The following is a 22,448-nucleotide window of genomic DNA, read 5'->3' as shown; positions in this document are numbered from 1 at the left end:
TATTCCTGCAACATCAGATGTCAGCGTAGACAGTGTAGGTCCACCAGTTGACACTGGCGCATTCGTGTATCACAGACATTGCACACCCATAAATGTAAAAAAAATTCACTGATGCTCAGAGTGCACCGTGAACTGTTTCAATATGAGGTGTCACACAAATGTTGGTGGCCAACGTCTCCAGTTGGGACCACCCACCCTTCGATAGCCTATTTTTTCAGAATGCCATAATTTCTAACTTCTCATCAGTATCATTTTGGAATTCCTTGTCGTTAGGTATCAAGAAGGGTTCCTTTGAAATATTTAAAAAGGCTTTACGCTCATGCTCGTTAAACTCATAACCATTTCTTATTATTCATAACAAGTGCTCTTATATTTATGTATATATGTTTTATTTCTTGCTTAGCTGAACATTTTTTTGTAACTCAATTTTCTGTGTTTACCGCTGTTTACCGAAATGTTGCTGTCTGACGTATGGTTCTATAGAGGTCTCGCTCTCAGCCTTGCGACTTTGAGACCTCCTTCTGTATTTATGTGTCCAATGTATTACTAGTACTTCTATAATAAAAATCTTCAAATCTTGAATTTAATAAACAACAACAACCAGCTGAACACCATAGAAATCATCACGAAAGCACAACACTTCCTCCGCAAAAAATTGTGATTCAGCTATCGTACATGACAATGAGTGAAAAAGGATGCTGGCCACAGAAGAAAATCAAAGAAAGACGTTTCGACGTCCCCTGACGAGATCCTTATTCCCAATCTTTGTGAACAAGACTCCCGTCAGACGAGCCGAAACATCTTTCTTCCTTCCTTTCTTTTTTTTTTTTCTTTTTGTGGCCGGCGTCCTTTTTTATTTATTGTCATGATGCTTCCGTCAAAACCTCGTTTGAGAGCACTGCGATTGCGGTGCTCTCAAACGTGCATGTATTAACGAAAAGCGCATTTATCGTGGTGTGCTATCGCTTAAAAATGGCAGGAAAGCAGGCTTTTCAAGGGCTTTCTTTAGGACGCGGGAAAAAAGATCGCGTCAAATGTGGGAAGTTAGCAGCTGCTGAATTAGATGTTTTTGTGCACGCTCTACAACTTTCTCATTTAAAATTTTGACGTAATGTTAATACTGCCAAGTTGGTCAATCTTAATTAATTATGAAATTAAGCAAAATAAAAAAAATACTGTGACTTGCTTCCTACAATAGCCAAGATTTGGTCACGTCCTTCTAAAGTGCTTCGGGATATACTTAAACCTTGGTTTTAGTTAGCTGAAACACTCTTTATATAAGAGTTCTGTAATGCTGATGCTAAAAAACATGTAATCAAAGTGAAAATGAAAAACATATTCCATTATATACCTGACTACAAGACAGGACGCCAGCGCTTGACAGTAAGGTTTCGGGGTTTACTAATATGTTGTTTAGACGCTTCAGTGACTAATGAACACATTCGTCGCATTTAGTTTTTATAAATCATTGCCGAATTGACCTTGTTCGAATTGTGACAGTGATTCATCTAGGAAAATGCTCGTATAGTCGCACATGTCCTACACTAATCAAAGGAGTTTTTGCCTCACGTCGTTTAACATATAAAGACATCCTATGCTAACCACTGTGTTCTGTTTTGCTGATACCCACTCATTACAGCACCGACCGAATAAAAGTAATGGCGATGACGTCGTCACATCTATCCCATTCGTGTTGGTCAAAATCTATTCAATTTCGTACGCCCCAGTCTGAGCGCTTTCTGTCTCTTCAACGCGAAGTGATTCTTGCTTTCGAGAAGGAAAAACGTTGTTACTGTGTTATACACCGTGCTACTTTTCAATACAAGAGCTGAGCGTCCGCGAAAATCATTGAACTTGAATCTCGGCCCGATCCTTTTCTCTTCTTTTTCTTTTTGGTCCTGCAGAAAAGGAAGCTCTCTCGGGATGGACCGGCTAATCAATAGAACGCCAGTTAAAGCGAAGTCTTTTAAACGCCGCTTAATCTGGCAGCGGCGGCGGCGCCCGAGTGCGCGCGGCAGGCTGCGAAGGTGCCGCCGCCGTTTGACAACTGTTTGCCTTGCAACCCTGAGCGCAGACACACGCGGTGGACGTGCGGACCTTTTCGGGCGATGGAGAAAGGGAGGAAAAACTTTCTACCTGGCGTCTAATTATGCTTCGTTAGGCATCCATATTTAAAGCGTCCGGCCTGTCTATCGGCTGTAATGGGGACAGACAGTCGAGCCCAGGCCGCGCCGGTCCCGCTGAATTATCTAGCGCGGCCCGCGGACAAAGAGCCTTCTTGATTGTCTCCTGCCAGTCAGCAGCGCTTCCCTGCTCGAGGTCGTTTTACTTTGCTCGGACGTCCATGTCCATGACCACCGCAGGCCTCTTGATTGCGTGGATGCTTTGTGGCGGCCGCAAGAGTCGTCGCTGCGGGTCCCTCGGCTTCCTCCCGGCGCGGAGGGTGGGAGGCGAGGGGGGTGGACAACGGCGCACTTTTGTTTGAAGCATGAACTCGAAGAGCGGACAGTGTTACGGAATCCGGTCCCTTTTATTTTCCTCGGCTCCCTCTCCTTCTCTCCCTCTCTTTCTCACCTTTCGTGCGTGGTCGAGTTTTGGTTGGACGTGGAGGACGGGCTTTGTGGACGTTCCAAGGCGTGGGGAGTCGTTGTACGTGGGCGGTGGGACAATGTCAGGAGAACGCATCAGGCCTAGACTGAAGAGCTTTTTTTTTTTTTTTTTCAAAAAGCATCGTCACAAGGAGCTCCGCGAAAGACAACCATGATTCGACGCTCATCTAATTTCAACTCGTCCTGCAGGAACGAGTCGCGTCGCGCAAGTCTCTCCCGCGCCGTGACGAGGTTCTAGCCAGTGACAATCTTGCTTGGCGCTTTTCCTATCGCTGGTATTTTGCGCGTTCACGATCGATAGCGTCAGCCCTGCTTTGGATCCCCGTGCATAGGCGCACGTCGGTGTGTATAGAGTCCGACTGCTTACGCGGCAACGCCGCGCGTCGGATGACTGTCCCCTCCTTCCCACCGGCGCCTCACCACGGCGGCAGTATGAAGTTCCCCGCGGGCCGCGCGCGCCGCTCACACCTCCCCGACGTCAGAGCCAGCGAGCGACACTCATTGGCTCGTCGGCGGCAATCTCGTCGCTCGTCCCGCAGAAGCGCGCTCTGTGCCACCTATTGCGACACGGACCCAGAAGGGCCGCGCGTCCGGCACACAACAAAAGATTGGGCCACAGATAAACGAGGGACGCATCTAATGAGGCGACCCCGTTTAATTGCGATTATAAATAATGTCTGACACAGCTGCGCGCTTCTCCCCCAGTAGGCCTGGTGCCAGGGCGCGCACTGAGCTGCTGTTCATTACCAGGACATCGCAAACAAACGACGCGGCCGTTCCGGTCCATTTTTCTCGGGCGCCCTGTGAGTTACCGTGCGGAGTAGGGGCTCCTCGGCAGAGAATGGGGGTGGCCTTTCTCCGCGGGGAGGCCCTTCCTCCTCCCACCGACGGTCTGCTGACGTTGGGGTGGCCGAATTTATTTCCGGCAATCATTCCGCGGCTGATATCGAGAAACCCGTGCTCGGGCGCAAGTAACGGCCGCGCGCAAGAACCTAAAGCACCGCCATGCCACGACGCATAACGCAAGCGTCAGCCTCAGAAGATAGACCGTCTGAGAAACATTAGAACCTCTGAGACCTCACTTCTGGCGCCGAAACAAAAATGGAGGAACGTGGTGCCTCAGAGGGAAAAAAGTTTGGTTCACAACGTCTCAGAGTAAGTCCACACCTAAAGCCCGAATGGCCGCAGTACTTTTATTCGGTTCGGTTGGTTTCACACGCCGCCGCGCAACCGTTCAAGAAATGAACAGAATCAGAAATTAAAAGAATTGTTGTGCCGTTTGTTCTTCAGAAGTTTATGCTTGTGGTCAAAAAATATTTATGAGTAGTACATTAGACATAGAGAACATATTTATCGGTTTCCAATATTCGTAGGCGTGGCCACCAAAATATGTATCATGCGCACTGGTTAGTCATTCAACTAATTGAACTTATTATTTAATGATTTAATTAACGGTCTCAGGACAAATGTTGCAATCGCAAAATTATAGTCCCTCTGTGTTGAAGCCATGTCCTGACACAAGTTTCGAGATATCCATTCCCAAATCTTTTGGGGACGATGATAAATGAAACACCAATGTATTCGGGGAATAATACATGAAAAGTAGTTATAGTTTCATAAATCGTTCCCAATTAACATGCATGTGCCACTCATTAGGTTCAGCTGTGCGATTGCAGCTTGTGTCGCAAATAAACATGCACTTCTTTTCCGCCACTGCTATTGATGCGTTGCCACATTTTACAAGACTATTTCTTCTTTACCGTCAATAGCAGTCTCAGAACCCTCTTGCATGGACTTAGCACATTCACGACATTCTTATATGTATTCAGTGAAAGGAAAGTGTTGGCTCGCTAATGTGTCATTAGTGTTTTCTTTATACGGGATTTTGATATTGCTAATCAGTTGAGACGAGTTGTTAAATTTTTACTTTATGACTACTTATGCCATTACGTGAGGGACTAAATAAAGTCTTTCCTCGATAAAAATTATTACTTCGATAGTGAACAAAAATTTTGTTATCTCACCAAAATTGACATGAACGAAGAAAACACGTGCAGATTAGCCAGCAAGAATTAAATTCGTTGACTTGTGCAAGTGGCATTTAGATGCTAAGGAAGCCCGCAAACCAGTAACTAAGCTCTCGATGGCAGTTGATCTGAATATTCACCGACAATGCTTTGTCAAGCCTGTCTGCTTGTCCGTTTAGTTTGTAGGGTTTAACGCCCCGAAACTTCACAGGGGCTTAAGAGGGACGCCGTTTTGACCACCTGGTTTTTTTTTTTCTTTTTCGTGGGCTCAAAAGACGGTACACGAGTGCTTTTGCTTTTTTTTTTTTTTTTGCATTTTGCCACCACCTGAGTGCCGCCGTCGTGAGCGAGATTGAACCCGCGACCTCGAGCTCTGCATGGCAACGCCATCGCCACAGTGCCACGGTGGTGAGTGCTACTTATGCGTCACTAGCACCAGTTGGATATAAACCTCGTCGGTCTATGGCTTCCGCTGGCCGTAGAGAGAAAGAACAAGGGAAGGGTACAAGCGTGTTCTGATTAGTATGCTTTGTTTTATTTTTATAGAACGCAGAAAAACTCTAGCGACACCTAAGTAACCAATTCTAAGTAAGCAGGAGCCGCTTTCACAAAGAATGCAATGGCGGCCCGTGTGCGTGTGTGTGTGTGTGCGTGCGTGCGTGCGTGTGTGGTGTGTGTGTGTGCGTGCGTGCGTGCGTGCGTGTGTGTGTGTGTGTGTGTGTGTGTGTGTGTGTGTGTGTGTGTGTTGTGTGTGTGTGTGTGTGTGTGTGTGTGTGTGTGTGTGTGTGTGTGTGTGTGTGTGTGTGTGTGTGTGTGTGTGTGTGTGTGTGTGTGTGTGTGTGTGTGTGTGTGTGTGTGTGTGTGTGTGTGTGTGTGTGTGTGTGCTTTTTGTATTGGGGAAGGGCAAGGATGACGAGTCACTTTTCTTCGCGTTCTGAAAAATGAGAAATAATTGCTGAGCCCGCAGTGTGTCTTGCGCACGCTTGCTGTTAATGTGGCGGCGGAATCGGTATCACCACGAGAAACTGCAGGGTACAAGCGTTTCGATGTCGTATCGACGCGCTCAGACAGATGCAGGTTCCGGTGTTGCTAACTAGCGAAATATGAAATGTGTTGTAGACACTTCCCGGGGGTGAGTTGAAGGTCTTTACCTTGATGGCTCTTTTTATACACTGAATACCTTAATCTTCCTTCTGTTTCAAACTACCGCACGGCGCTAAGCTCAAAGGTTGCAAATGAATTGTAATTGCAAGGGTTTCCCTTCTAAGAGAAAGAAGAGCAAGCAAACAAAGTGAAACGTCCAATAAACGCGAGAACTCTCAGGGACTTTTTTGTGCTGTCGGTTATATATAGATATGCGTGCAATTTACTTTCGCCGCATGGGCTCCCGAACAGAGACCATAGTGGCGCACAGAAGTGGAGCCGGGCAGAAACCATTTGGTCCGCGCCACTCCCTCCCAGCGCAATCGAGTCGCTCTACGAGCGGGGCTATCCAACTTATTCATTTCTGGCCGTGAAGAAAAAGGAGGCAGGCCGGCAGGCCGTCATCGCGAACGGCCACTGAATCACGGTAATGCAATTACTCAAGATGAACTGTCCCCCTCCTCAATATGCCGCGCGCCTTTCCTAGCAACCCACAATGGCAGCCCTGCCACCCCCCACTCCGGGCAGTCGAGTAAAAAAAAAAAAAAAAACTGCGCTGGAGAGAGGCGACACTCGGGCCACCAACGGCCGGGAGATCTCGGCGCATCCATTCCCCCGAGGAGAAAGCCCGCGTGGTGTGTGCGCGCGCGCAGGCGTTCGATCATAATATCCGGAACCGCCCTGTGATTTGAAATTGAAATGAGCCGCGCGCTCTGCTCCGATGCTCCGGGGGAGCGGAAGACAATGAACGGACTCCGACTATGGAGCGCCGCCGAGCGGAAGCGAACGTCCATGTCGGCGACGGCGGTGGAAAGCGTCCTCCCCACGCGCGATGCACGAGCGCGTAGACTCGCCGAGGAAGGTCCCGCGCAAATAAACAAGTGGAGCCGTGTTCGCACTGCGCTCCCGCAGCGGCGGTGCGCCAGACCAGTATTCGTGATGAATGTGCCGCTGACAAGAGTCACAAGTGCGCAGCGCCCTTCACAGGGCTCTCCTATACTTCTATAGTATTCCTTCTTGCGGTGGAGGCTTCAACAGGTCGCAGGAATTAATGTCCTGAGTTTTAACAACAAGCTGCGTCTCTTGTCACCATGTCTGCCGCGAATGCTACCAGATGTACCCTCTCTTTAAGATGGTTTGCTTTGACGCCGAACAACTTTGAGAGAACTCCAGTGCCACTGAAGAACTCCTGGACAACGCTTAGTGTTTCCCCCGCATTCTGAAGAAGCATGCAGCTTGCATGGAACAGCATACACACGCTGTTTGCAGGGCCATGCAAAGGCAAGTAGGAGATGCAAGACATGCTAGGTTAGCGAGCACTGCACGAGGTGACCTTTAATAAGCTCGCCTCTTCCCCTGGGGCATTTATTGCGCACTTGCTTCACGAACCAATCTAGCAGAATGCACGTGCAGCGCAGTGCGAACGCCGGTGGAGTGAAGGAAGAGCACGCTGCACTGCCCGTACACCAGAATCTGTCACCACTACTCGATCAATGCTGTCGCATACATTATAGTGCTCGAGCTGAGTCGGGCGGAAACCCGTCGGTGTTTGTCAGCGCTCGATGCAAGTAGCGTAGTGGTCAAAGGTGTAGGCTGTAAATTGTTGGTTTAGTTCTGGATACGCCCATTAAGATGAATCATCCAGCTATGAACGTACCACGAAACTTGCAAGTCATCCTTATGTATTAATGCCCCCATAGCATTATAGGCAAACTTCACCCACTTTGGAGGTATCTAACAGAAAATATGGACCGACCCTAAGTCAGCGCAGTCTAACGCAGTATATCAAAGCACTAGCTGTTACGAGGGAAGAATGCCAGAAACTGGCACGTGCAAGACGTTTAAAAGAGCGACTTTTGCACGAGAGAAGCATGCGTGCGATCGCGGCCTAATGGCTTGGGTATTGGGCGGCTGTGCTCGAATACAGAAATTCCATCCCACCATCGGTCACGCATTTCTTTATTGCATTAGACGCGGACTCCAGCCACTTTGGAGGCACCTAATCGAGAACTCGAGGTTTAAGGAGTGAGAGTGTCCCAATGTGCCCATAATCACGAGTTTGTCAGAGATACGAGGTATAGAAACGTCACTTAAATGAGAGTGTCCAAGGTCGCGCGTGACGAACGCGTGCCCAGCTGTCGAGACGACACGATTATCACAATATAAGTATGTTACCGTATATTTCCGGTCTATTGCCAATCTACTTATTTTTATCAAGAGTTAAACCAAACAGCCCAAGCACATGCACTTCTGCTTTCTTGTGTAACGTGGTCTGGCCCTTGCTCGAGACTCTCGCTCACAATTTGATATAGTCTTCTCTATTTACTCAGGATATCATCATTCACTCATTCATGAAATGAAATGAATAAATAAATAAATTGTAAAATTTTGAGCGGGACTGATGTGAACAAGAACTCCGATATCAACCATTTAGATCGACCCATGCGCACGACATGGGCAGCAGTAAATGTATAGGCATGTATGACGCCACAAGCAAGAGAGCAAACTGATGCACTTATCAAATTCGTAATTTCGCTAATCAGCAAAGGTAACCGTTCCAGTACGTGACTCCACAGAATAAGACAAACTAGCGCACTCATATTTAACGACACATATCGCTGAAAACTTACTGTCGGTGACAAGGAAGAATGATCGACCTTGCCATATTATATAGATAGTATACGTTCTTTTCAGTGTCTTGCAAGAAGGAGGCTTTTTTTTTTTCCATGTGTAAATGCATCGATACATCATAAAAGTACTACTTTATTCTTTGAGATTTCTCGTCTTGCTTTCTTTCTTCTTTCCTCCCCTCCCTTCTATCTTCCATTTCTATGTTCTGTCTCCTCCTTTCTTAAGAGTCGGCAGGCGTTGTGCCCCTTCCGGCGGCAGTTGCCAGCCTGCTCCTCGCTTTCCCTTTCCTGTCAAATGTATATGTTTTCAAAGAAAATAATAATAATAATAATAATAATAATAATAATAATAATAATAATCATCATCGTCATCATCATCATCATCATAGGCACTTAGGGATAACATGGATAAGCGTCCAGGAGGACGCCACAAAGGATAAGAATGACGGTAACACAAGAAATGTGACCTCGAAACGATCTTGCATCCTCGAGATATAACCGCATTCTTAACTTGGAAACCTAAAGCCTTCTTGGACAAAGAGCAGAGCAAAGCGATTTCTACAACCTTCATCTGCTTTCGCTCATTCGTAGTCTTGTCGCTTCCTTTTGGGCAGCGCTTGGGCTGGCCTCTTCCCACCGCGGCCAGAAGCGGTGGGAAATGATCAATCTCGACAAGAGTTTTTTTGTTTCGTTTTCGCGCCACCACCGCCTTCTCTTTTCGGTTCTCTGTCTCTCTCCCTATTTTTCCCCCTTCCTTCCCCTCTTTTCATTTCGTTTCTTGAGTCTGGGTGCTGCGCAGCGGGGCATCACGCCTATAATTTCCGCCCAAGCTCGGCTTCGAGGCCCAGGTTGGCCGAGCGGCGACTCCGGGAACTGCATCTTCATCCAGCGCCGCGGCCGCCAATGCTCGTTGGGGCTTCGGAGCTTCTCGCGGGCCTGGGCCGCTTTCATTTCCGCCCCGCCTGGCGGGCGCCTGTAGCGGGCCGCTACTGCAAGGCCGCCTTCCGATTGTCGCTGCGGTGGTAGCCGCCATAAGAAGTCGTTTGCGCATCCGCCAACGTCACTGCTAGCCGCTTGAGCGAGGGTGCTCTCCGAACACTACAACGCAAACGGAACGCGGGTCGCCTTCCTAGGAAGATGCTGGCTAATTTCTACGACGCCGCTACCACGCTGGGCTTGCAAACCGAGGGCACAATTCGGGGCTGGTGATGGCGATTGGTTGATAGACTGATTTATCTTAAACTGGAAAAGCTACATCTGGACAGTTGGACAGTAGTGACACGTAGTGACACTACATCTGGACAGTAGTGACACAACTCTGAAAAGCTCCGCGTTGCCTTCGATTGCCTGAAGTCCTTGAAACTTAGGTCTTAACACCGGAGATAGTAGTGGGCAGATATGCCTCCTACCAGGTCTTTGTACTACGTGGGCGTTTTCCCATTCAACACCTATCAATATAAGGCAACCGGGAATATAATCTGCGACGTCATGCTCAGGAGCGGAATGGCACAGCCAGCTGCTAGGGGTATTCTGTAAGTGTCCACTAGGTGGACATGTGCATTGCGTCTGCTGCTGAAGTACTGATTGGCTGGGGCGCCTGTCTCCTTCTGACGGGTACCCTAACCCAGCCAATCAGAACTTCAGCAGCAGACGCAATGGACACGTCCACTAGGTGGACACTTACAGAATACCCCCCCCCCCAATTAAGCCACCGAAGCAGGCGCCTTGTGCTCAGTGGGCTCATAATCTGCGGTGAAGAAATACACGCACTAGTCGAAAAGGCCCACTATTCGACTTTGTTGAGGCGAGAAACGAACGCGATATTTTGAAAATCCTCTGTGAACAGTGCTTCTGCATGGAAATTAATAGTTACTCCGTCTACGTGGTTTGCCGACGTTGTACCATTTAATACTGGCAGTTCATGTGGCTCACTTTTCTCAATGCGCTCACCGCCGTTCCTACCTATAGCAAGATGTTGATGGACTGCAGTAGTTAAAATCAGAAGATAACGATGGATTTCAAAACAATCAACCATATCGGGTACTTTAGTGATGTCTAGTGACTTCACCTAATGACAAGCACAAAGCACCTGTCGTTGCGAAAGAACCCTCGCCATCGTGAAACGAATGGAGAGAGAATACCACGAGCTTAACCAGGATCGCACGAAGTTTGCTACCCTAAATTAGAGGAAAAGGGTGAGGGGGAGATAATTATGAGGAGAACTGAAAGCCACGCAGCGTGCACGCCACACTCACGTGTGAATGTTCACTACTTATTTAGAGGCGGCCGCACAGTCCAGGCTAGGTGTTCACCAAGAAGTTGTTAGGCTAGACGATTTCGTAAGAGGCGATAACATCCTATTGTGATGTTAGACGAAGGCGGCTGGCCCGTGCACAAAGCACTTACAAAAGGAAAACTTTGTGCGTTCGGCACCAGTTGTTTTAGCTCTTTTGTATTGCGATCGATGCACAAATTACGCCAGAGACCAGAGTCTCAATACCTTCAGAACGCGCAGGTCTTGCAGAAGAGTGAAATAAAATAAAATAAAATAAAATAAGAAAGTGTCATTGTGCATAAGAGATCATTTTCTTGATCTACTGTGAATTTTATCATTTTGCCTTTTTTTTCTGAGACAGTGTTGTGCGGTCTAAGTCGCGTACACATGCAAATGAATATATCTTTTCAAAAGGGTAAACTGAATTACGCGAGTACTTAGTGTTGTGTAGATTACCATATATACTGGTATAAAAGCCGCAGTTTTTGCGTAAGCTTGACGAGGTGCACCCCTCACACGGGTGCGGGCCATTTCAGCGCTGTGTTTCTGGCCGTGCGTAATACCCGTGATTCATCTGTGCAAAAAGAGCGAACGCTATTGTTTTCATAGCACACTTATTTGTTCATGCATGTGGACCACGCAGCTCGGGGCCTTCTAGTCCTCGCCGTTGTCACTGTCACCACCGCTTATGCTTGGTTCGGCAGCACATTTATGGATACAGTCGTCCTCAATGCCCTCGATGGCGTTAGACATTGCTGTGACGTCGGGACTTTACATGACGACTGTCCGGACTGGTCTTGCGCGTCTGCATAACGACCTTGCGTCATCTCGAGACTCTGCGCTACTGAGTAGCATCTAAACAATCATCTGGAGATGCAGCAAAATCGTGCGACTAATGTCAACGCGAGGGCCCAGCTATACTGGATTGTCTGCCATGAACCTTGGACTCCAGGAACCTTGAAATCGAGGGTGGTCCGCGTCGGTCACCCGTAACCCATGTTCAATGACCATGGTAAGGAAAAGAGTTAAGGAGTATGTTCCCGTACACGGTTCTCGGACGTCATCGCGCTGGCACTGTAAAGCACTTGTCTCGGATAACGGCGTTGCGCGTTTTAACTCAGTGCTCCCTCCAGCTGGATCCATACTCTAGGTCTCCGGCGTGCACGTTGTGGTGGCCTCTCTTGTGTGAAGGGTGCTCAAATGTGCTCCTCATGCGGTTAGGCTGCCGACATTGCTGTTTTGTTATTTAGTTTCTCCTGAATTCTCATTTGTTCACTACTGTACTGTGCCACACAATAAGCAGAGCCGATTTTCTTTTTTGCAAACAATTTTTTGCATCATATTGCCAACGCCTTGTACATTTCCTCTCTTGAAGCTAATAATATACTTTCAATATTTTGTTTTTGCATTATCTGTCTGCTCGAACTAGAGAGAGCGTACGTACGCTTGCTTATTCGCGTTCGCAGTATTAACATCCAAAGACAATAACAGGATGTGTGCTCACTGCTGTCGTATATACGACTACCGGTATATTTATAATTTTAGCAAGAGGCTACATGTTTTTCAAAGACTACACTAGTGCCTTCTTGGGCCGTATCAGTAAGGATGTTGTTGTTGTTTTTTTCATTGGATTCTTTTCTTATTATAGCCGGCCCGCCACGCGGCCGATGCAGGTGATTAGGGGATGGGAGGAGGGGGGGAGCTAGCCTCAAGCGAGCCAATGCCGCAGGGCAATAAGAATGGAAAATGAAAACAAAGAATTCTTTAAAAATATGACACCTGGCCTACCAGAAAGCAGGGCCCGTACTTAAAAAAAAGAACAAGAAAATTTCTTATTCTAGAACTGTTCGAAAGAACAGGTGTCAGCCACTCATGATATGGACAGATTGGTAGCGGAGGCTGCCTGCCAATGACAAACAGCTCTTACGAGTAAAACTCTTCGTGAATTCGGCCCCAGGTAACGAACGGAAGTGTTCGCTGCTGAAAAGAACCCCTTTGTTATCGACGCGTAAGGCTTGTCGACAGTTATACATATGAACATGACTGTATTGGAGAAGCAATTATTGCTACAGTAGGCATTTTATTTCAGCAAACAATATGTAAACAAAAAAATCAAACGCGCGTTATTTGCGAATTGTCGCACCAGCAGCGCTCGCGTGTGCGTTTATCTACGAAAACCACGCGCCCCTGCAGCAGCGCGTCCCATCTTCAGGCAACAGATTCCTGTGGAAAAGAGTTGGCGCGGCAAGATACGCGCGTTTCCCCGGGCCGGCTGAGAAATAAGCGTGGCGGTACGCGAGGCGGTAGGCGCTCACCGGAGCCCGCACCGCGGGATACGAGCCCGGACCGTGGCGACAAACCGTCCCTCCAAGAAGCAGAGGGAGAAAGGGGAGAACGCGGCTGTTCATTTGCGGTGACCACGCCTACCGAGTCCGGCTCGTCCAATTAGAGCCGTCCTCCCGATTTCCTTTCCTTTAATCTCCCCTCTCTTCGCCGTCTCGCTCCTCAATCCATCTACTTGCTCGCCTCTCCTCGCCCCTTTCCGCCCACCGCGGCCGAAACCAAAGAGAGAAAATAACACCGGCATCTCTACCAGAACACATCTCGTCCATCCAGCGCGGCAGACAAAAAGTTAATTACCAGGGTCCATTAAAAGTTGCGGGCCCCTCCAGCCCCGGAGACCAATTGCCGGCAAAACTTATCATAAAACAGACGAGGGGCCGCGCGTAAAGAGAAGAGGGGAGGCCGACGTTCACTTTAACACCGGCCGCCTTCTCGCCCTCAAAACCGAAGCGTCGTTAGGGCCGCGGCTGTAACCGGCGCTTATATCTGTGTCCCTCCCTTCGGCGTCTTTGCTTTTTGATAATGGGCGCGCATCGCGCGAGGTCCTTCGGACATCGATCGGCGCCCAACGACTGATGATGCTCGTCGCGATGCCCCCCGGGCTGCTTGTGTGTTTACGCGCCTCCTCGGGCCGCGCTAGCCGCAATTAAACACCCCTCTCCGGATCGGGACCCACCTCGCCCATAACGGCTCCGGTTGTTTTCGCAGCGCGCTAACCCATTGGCCCGTAAAAGGTGCGCGCAGATAACGGTCCTCCGTCTGTCCGGCAGCGGAGGCCCGATAACGGCGCCCCCCCCCCCCCCCCTCACCCTGCGCACCCTCTCTCCTTATCGTGGCCTCTGGTTCTCGGATCGCGCTTTTAATTTGTGGCTTGTCTGTCTCTGCAGCGCACAACTTTCCTCCATCCCGACGAAACCCCACCTTCGCGCACTCCAACGAAAGTCTTGAGGGAGCACTTGGCCACGGGTTTCTGCCGCTCGTGTCTGTCTGCACAACTCGTCCGTGACGATGATGCATTTTGTTTGCTCCCAGCTGCCGCGCAGTTCTGCAAAAGTTCTCCACTAGATAACAGCGCACGTGCACAGTATCAATGAGAAACAGTGACTGCAGGTGCAGAGCAAAAGGCAGTTCCGTCTGCACTCCGTATCACATGGCTGTCTTCAAGTAGATTGTAACGTAAATAGAAGCAGCATGATTGGATGGCGATAATGACTTGTGAAGTGTCGATTAGGTGTCACCCAGTATAAATATGTCCGCTGTCCACTGTAAAATGAAAGGAACTACTCAGGGAAGTATAACCGTAATATGGCAACAGTGCATGCCTCGGTCGTATATGGTCCCTCAAGCTGCACATCTCTTCAGAGACTGCCAAATATGCTCTGCCACTACTCGCATCATTGCTGTCAGGAAGAGTAATGAAGCATTTCTGAAATCGCTGCCATGCCGGGGACAAAATGAGGGAAACGTGTGCTCAAATATTAACGCGGTGTATATGACTGAAGTGCCTACGTATAAATAAAATATGCCCATAACACCCATCCAAAAACTCACCTGAGAAACCCTCCTTAAGTGTCCTTCATAACCATTCACATTTTACTACTTTGAGCATTCACAATGTACAAGGCAAGTTAGGTATCTATAAGCTGCATAAGTTCGCGATACCGCCTCTAATTTTTGTCATCATTCTTGCTCAGGGAAAGCTGACACAGCGAGGGGATGTATGCAAATTATGCCGGTAGTCCTAAGCAATTAATTAAACGCTTCATAATTAAACGCTTCGCCATTCATGGCAAGAAAGGCATATTCCAGAGGGCCCAAATTAACAAAAGCTTTGGTTCGTAAGAAGCTTTAGTTCGACGGCCGTCTTCGCTATAACGGACGATTAGAGCTAGCTACCTTTATTTCCTGCGAACTGCTTCAAGGCAAACAAACTGCTTGGAAATAAGGGCCGAGTAGTTTTTTTTTTTCTATTTTTATGACACAAGCTTTTTTATCGCATGTTCTGCAGGACGCTGTGGCCCATTACACAAAAAATATGACAGCACCAAAGGAACGGGTAATTATCTTGTAAACAAAAAACAAAAACAAAAAAACAGCTTCACAGGCTTCTCTACAGAGTATAGATAACAAGGAGAACATGTGACGGGCTGTCAGGAGAAGCACACAGTCATGCGAAATGGGCAACAAGCTGCCGCTGCGGTCGCGCATGAGTTGGAAACGTCGCGGCAATTAGACGCTTCGTGGCAGCTGATAGTTTGGGTTTTCTACACTTTGGGTTTTTCAACGTTGCAGTTTCTCAACGTTGCACTCTTCTCTCTTTAAAAAGCAGAGGTCGTCGATAAGTTCTGTTCCAACCATTCTTCAGTTGTGGTGCAGAAATAATCCTCCCATATGACCATATAAAAATGAAATTGGTTACTTTTTTTTAAACATATTCTTTCGTTGCACTCATCGATTCCAAGAAGCGTTAGAATCGCTGAGGTTCTGCGCGCAGCAGTTTTATTACATTATTTTCAAATGCTTCGTATTAATTGTTCATGTTACGTAAGAGAGGAGTTGGAAAGTTGGCGTCCCGTGACATTTTTTTTTCAATAATAAAGTATGCCGTTACACCCATCCAAAAACTCAAAACGTCAGAATCCCTGCTTAAGTGTCCATCATACAGCTATCACTGTACAGAAAGAATTCAGTCGCAGGATAGTGGCAGTTGGTTGCCCACACATGGTCTCTATTAGGGGGCAGCCCTCCTATCTCTTGTATTTTTTCTCACAATAATTACTTCTAGTCTTCTTGGAGAGAGGCCCCGTGCGTTCTTTCTTAAAGTACTGCCATTAGAGTCCTGATGTCTCACAGCTATTTATTTATTTATTTATTTATTTATTTATTTATTTATTTATTTATTTATTTATTTATTTATTTATTTATTTATTTATTTATTTATTTATTTATTTATTTATTTATTTATTTATTATTTATTTATTTACAAATACCTCACAGGCTCCACATAGGAGTATTATGTGAGGGGGACTATGCAATAAATTTTTACAAGAACACAAAACAAAAAGGAAATAAGGAAAAAAGCTGACAGCGTATCGATAGGTTTGTTACTCTTTAATGCGTCAGTTGAGCCATACCAACTCTTACAATTTCGCAGCCATTTACGGAATCGGTGGAGTGCTCATGCGGCAACCTTGCAAGGCTTTCTGATTCTAAAAATGTTGGAGCTTTCTTGAAATTGGTAGGTCTAATGAACACGAAATTTGGGTTCATATAGAGATAGCTGTTTTGAAATCATTACGCCCAAACTTCGCCTACAAACAAACAAACAAATAGCGATAACTTTTAGAGGATGTCGACAGCTCAAGCCTAAAACGAGCGAATGATTCGGACTCAGTTCTAAGAATGTTTTTACAAGTAAGAAATTTACTGGCTGCTTTGGAAAAAGTAAAAATCATTCGTTGCAGCGCGCATTCTATATGTTAATTCAGAAGGCAGCACTTAAGCAAATAATCGAATTCTCATTATTAGGGATTCTTATTAAAGCTTAGCCATATTGCCATTACCGTCATCATTCGAGCCGCCTGTCATCTTTGCCGGCGCAAGCTAACCCTTCGCGTTCGTGCCAGCTGCATGCGCGACACTGAAACGTGGCAAGGAGGAAGCAAGAGAAAGGCAGAAGGCAGGAAGGTTAACCAGAATAAAGTCCGGTTGGCTACCCTAGACCGGGGGAATGGGAAAGGGGAACACAAAGATGACAGGGAGAGAGAGAGGAGGGATGGTGGCAAGGAACCGTAAACGGTAACGTTATGCTAAGACACCCTCTTGGCACAACCTTAATACTGTTCAGCTTTTTGTATACACCCAGTTTTTTTCTTTTTCTTACTGTGACGGTGAGGTTACCACAAGAACCTGAACATCTTAGAGAAGCGCCGAATACAATTTGTACAATAAGGCCTCACTGTCGATCTCCAAGCTGTCAACTGTTGCCTAGTGACATTTCCTGTCGGCTTAGATGTTTTCTAAGAGTGTTTTCTGTTCTAAAAACAGTTTTCTTTTTCTGTGGGTAACATTTGTTGCAACGCCTCTGACAGTGCAATGCAACCACAATGCAGCTAAAAATAATATTGAAGCAATGGAATAAAAAGAGAAGCTGGGACGGTATTCTTCAACGGTTCTTCTCAGTTTTCATTCTTTTTCACCTTCGCCATTGGTTCGCGTGAGGCCGCACCCCCGCTATCGCCGAGATCGACTACTCAGCGGGACAGATGATAAAGAATGAGTAGAATTACGAAGCGGAATCATCACAAAATGTAGCTCCTGAATACGATGATCAGGTTTATTTTTTTTAATTAAGAAAACATTTTGTCGGTGTCCACCATGCCTGTTTCTGAAACAATACACAAAAATACTTGGTAGAGCATAACAGAGGGATAAGTTCATTTTTGCCTGTCAGCTGACGCTCTCAATGCGATCATAACTCTTTTTCCTATTCCTATTAACCGACAAAGGTAAAAATTTATGAAAATAAACCGAGCGCGCACAATATTATCGTGGATATTGTACGTTTTAAGTTGATAACGATCAAGCAGGCCCATGAAGTGCCTGCCTATAGTAATGTTGATGCCAGAAATGGGGTACTTCAAAGTTGTTCACGTTGACCTCTTAATACGCGACGCTAGTTACACTGTGGCTGTGTTCATGAAAAGGGAAGAGCTCCTCACATATCTCAGGCTGACTTCGCGCAGCATAGCATGTAGTACCTTTTGTAAGCTTAATTAGTAGTGAAAGCACAGTGTTACTGTTTGAGCCTTGCAGCATTTTCAGGCCATTGAATATTTTCTCAAATGAGAGACATAACACGTCATTGCGATAAAGAAAAGAGGAAGCGCTAATGGAACTTTAATACAGTACTGTAGGGGACACAGCTGAATGTTTTGTAACTCTTGATATAAATGACCTTATGGCACAGTTCGAGCGAGCAAGAAATAAAGTGAGGGATGAGGTCGCTGTTCACCGTCGCCGTTCACCGTAATCATCACTTAAAGGTGAAAGGACGGTACTTATGTGAATAACCTCATACTTCATGCCGACTTCAACGGCGTTTAATGGACTTTAGTGGCATCCTCCCCTAATAGCTGCTTTCATTTGTATATAGACTTATACTTCTTTTCCTAATAAAATTCCCTTCTTTTTGTGTAAAAGTAATGTATTCAAGCAGTTTTTGTTTTAGTGCAGCGTTATTTATTTCTGGCGACATCTTTATCTTGTTACTGTCACGCACTTTTGTTTATTTTTATTAAATATTTTTTCTTCCCGTCCGAAAACATCTGTTTTCTAAATAATCCGACAGTATAGAGGCTGAAGTACGTTGTTTTCTAATGTCGAATTGCGCAAGTTGGCAAGCGATCCATCTTCAACAGCATCACTTACAAGAGAGACAAGAAGAAAAAGAACACGCTGAACAAGCTCAGCACATCTGTGTTTCTTTTGCTTATTCCTGTAGTAAATGGTGCTATTGAGAACGCATATTTTTTTTTCATTTAATTAAAGTGTAACATCCATGCGCAATAGTTTACAACCGAACTTTTTATTTAAACATTCCCCTTGTTGCTTGCGTTCTTCCTCGATATGGCCGTAGTAATCGTTCAGCACTTCTTTATGTGATTTCCCGAGGAGGTCGACCTATATACCGCGTAGTTGAGCGAGGTAAAACTACGAGTACGTACACCGCCGTCCTCAACCCCAAGATTACAAGTCCACACAAATGATTGAGATGCCGAGAAGCGAACATTTGTTTCCTTGTTCCTTCCTCTTCTTATTATTATTTAAGCTGAGTAGGTTGTCGATGTGACAGCTTGCGTCACAGTTTCCGTCTTTTACAGATGGATTGTTACGTAGCAAACAAGAGATAACCACTCTGTATGCGTTGTAGGCTGCAAGCGCAACCAAATTTTGGCTGATAAATAGAAATTACAACCGTCTAACCTTCCTTAAATAAATTCTTCCTTTCTCTCTCGCTCTCTCTTGGCAGCCAACACAAGAAGCTCCTCTCAGTTACACGATAGCTGATATCTTCGCGAATGGTTATATTAACAGTTCATATGACTGTAATAATGGCTAAGTAATGTCGAACGACATTAACCGACTAGCCTCAATGCGTCTTTATCTGTCCACTGGCTTTGAGCCAAACAATAATTTCTCAAACAAGGCCATACCGTTTGTTGCCGCCAATGTCTGTTTCCCTTCAGTTTGCGTATACATGGTGGAAAAAAGCTAGAGGTAATAAAAGAGATCAAACGCAGTGCGCACCAAGGCATAGCCAACGCGTCTAGTACCCGAGTTTGTTTCTTTCTTTCTGCTTCTTTTTTTTTTCTTTTTTCATCTGCAACTCTGCTGAAGGCAGTGCGCAGACAGTTTCGTAGGGGTTCCACTCGGTGCTCTCTGTTGAGGTACATCCAAGTTATTCCGATTTGCTTCTCCTGGCACTAATTTTTCCTTTAATTAAAGAAAATTGAAATGAAGAAGAAAACACTTCTTGGATACGTCGCTGATCAACTTTCTTCTCACCGTCGTTTAACTACCAAAGCATGTTTCCGCGTCCGAAAACAAGCTCAAACATTTTTTTCTTCGTTTGCGTTTAAATAACTTTTTTTTTCTCTTTCAGAAATAAAAAAACAAGAAATATACAATGCAAAATATGCTTGGCCCGTTCGTTACCAGGCAATCGCCTAAAAACTAAACCTAACGCTGTAGACCACATTTCATAATGCTATATTATCATTAACGCCTGGCAATTGTTTACAATCACTCGAAACTTCTGCCATTTGTTGCATCAATTGTCCTTGCAGTAAACGCTTTATTCCCACCAAAGGCGTCCTTAAAACTTGTGCATAATGCATCCGTATCTTAAATTGACATAGAGAATGCAGCTCATCACATCTACAGTCAACATCAGTACAAAGCAAACAAATAAACGTGGAATATTTATAGTTTGCAGCATCAGTAGCACTCGGGCGCAGACCACTACAGCGTCACGACAAGGTCTGCCTGTTGCGAATGTATATTAAAGTCATTTTATTTCTGTTTTATTGGTTCGCATCATGTATTTGACCCTTGGCTACCTTTTCTTCACCGTGACCATCTATGTGATGGTCCTAAGCTGAATGTTTCCATAGCCAACTAACACGCTGCAGAAAATAAAACACTGACCACACCAACCTCATTTGGCCGGAGCAAATTGAAGCTGCTATCGTATCTGGAATCTTTTAAACGGTTGTTTATTCACTGTGGTCGCGTCTGTGGGAGTTTTTTTGGCTGCGCTTGTTTAACTGTGGCATTCTCTCCGTAGCTAGAGAGAGAAAGCCTCCCTCGGAAACAAAGAAATTACAGTATCGCCGACCCTGCAACAGACAATGAAAATAGAGGGCCATTTATTGCCTGTCCAGCTAAATTAAAAGCTAAGGCAACTGATTTTTTTAACCCTCATTCGCCTTGTAGATTTCGTCTTCGCGATACGCCCTTGCCACGTAAACATCCACGCTTTCTTTCTTTCTTTCTTTCTTTCTTTCTTTCTTTCTTTCTTTCTTTCTTTCTTTCTTTCTTTCTTTCTTTCTTTCTTTCTTTCTTTCTTTCTTTCTTTCTTTCTTTCTTTCTTATGGCGATGATCGGCGGTTTCATCCTGACAGCTGTTCTGACTGTAGCAACAGAGGCCTATAAGCAAACCCTCATTCGCCTTGTAGATTTCATCTTCGCGATACGCCCTTGCCAAGTAAACATCCGCGCCTTCTTTCTTTCTTTCTTATGGCGATGATTTCAGCATTTCTCGTTGGGCCGGCTGAGTCCCCCCATTTCTACGTTTGCTGGTAGACAGTCTTCGCCCCTTGCCCCTTAGGGTATATGAAGAGTTGACTATAGTGCGCAATAGTCTTCCAGTATTCCGAAACATGTGCAACTAAACGATGGCAGCACCATCTCCGTCCGAAATGCGCCTGTGCTCCGCATTCAACAATGACACCTTCAGGTTCTAGCGAGTGGGGTCCACTGTAGGAGCTGATAGCGCAAACTTTCGGGGGCCATTTTTGCGATCAAAAGACAGAATTCAGCTGAACACAGCTTAGCGTTGTATTTCGCAATCATTCCCATTACTGGATAGAAGCCGCTTTTAGCACTAGCTTTAAGCGAGATTCTGTGGTACCTTGACACGGACCTAGATGACGCCGTCCGTAAAGATTTCGTGCTTTCAAGAAAAGATGCGGGGTCATGTTGCGGGTTTTGGAAGATGCGCACACGTGTACTGCCCCCGTCATTCTATTCAGAGTCCTCACTTAGCGTTAACCCATACGCTAGCTACAAGGCAGGTATCTGCGAGAGACAGTTTTCATGTCTGCTATTGGCGAACAGTGCCTAGCGGCACAAGGAGGCAGAACTGCCCTGCACGCAATAACAGAGCCCTGGTGTTGCGTGTATTCTTCTCCCTGAGAACTTGTTCTTCGGCAAGTTGGTGTTTATGCTTGATATATATATATATATATATATATATATATAGGGTGTCCCAGCTATCACGCAGCACGATTTAAAAATAGAGGAACGGTGGTACGCGAAGCCAACCTAGTGCGTATTGTTTACAGTACAGTGGAGTAGCCGCCAGTAATTTTTTCGCTGCTGAGATCTAGTTAAATAATTGTAATTAATTAACTCCAGAAGTACTGTCTTAATTATCAAAGTGTCAATGAGAAAGTTGTAGAGCAACATGAAAAACTCCCGATACAGCTTTCTGTTGCTCAATACGTGCTATATAAATGTGTTTTTCAAAGTGTGAAAGAAGCCCGCAAATACACGCAGAATTGCCGCACGACTGGCCGCACGAGGCACTTTGCGTGTATTCGCGGGATTCTTTCAGGCTCGGAAAAACACTTATATGTAGCTCGTATTGAGCAACGGAAAGCTTTATCGAGAGTTTTTCATGTTGCCCTACAACTTTCTCATTGACACTTTGATAATTAGGACAGTACTTCTCGAGTTAGATAATTAATTACAATTAATGAATTAAATCTCAGTAACGAAAAAATTACTGGCGGCTACTCCACTGTACTGGAAACAATACGCACCATGTTTGCTTCGCGTAACGCCGTTCCTCTTTTTTTTTGAATCGTGCTGCGTGATAGCTGGGACACCCTGTATATATGTATATATATATATATATATATATATATATATATATATATATATATATATATATATGCATGTGTGTGTGTGTGTGTGTGTGTGTGTGTGTGTGTGTGTGTGTGTGTGTGTGTGTGTGTGTGTGTGTGTGTGCTGTGTGTGTGTGTGTGTGCGTGTGTGCGTGTGTGTGTGCGTGTGTGTGTGTGTGTGTGTGTGTGTGTGTGTGTGTGTGGTGTGTGTGTGTGTGTGTGTGTAGAAG

Source organism: Dermacentor silvarum, chromosome 1 (assembly GCF_013339745.2).
Source record: "Dermacentor silvarum isolate Dsil-2018 chromosome 1, BIME_Dsil_1.4, whole genome shotgun sequence".
In the NCBI taxonomy this organism is placed as follows: Eukaryota; Metazoa; Arthropoda; class Arachnida; order Ixodida; family Ixodidae; genus Dermacentor; species Dermacentor silvarum.
This window is presented reverse-complemented; position numbering follows the sequence as displayed.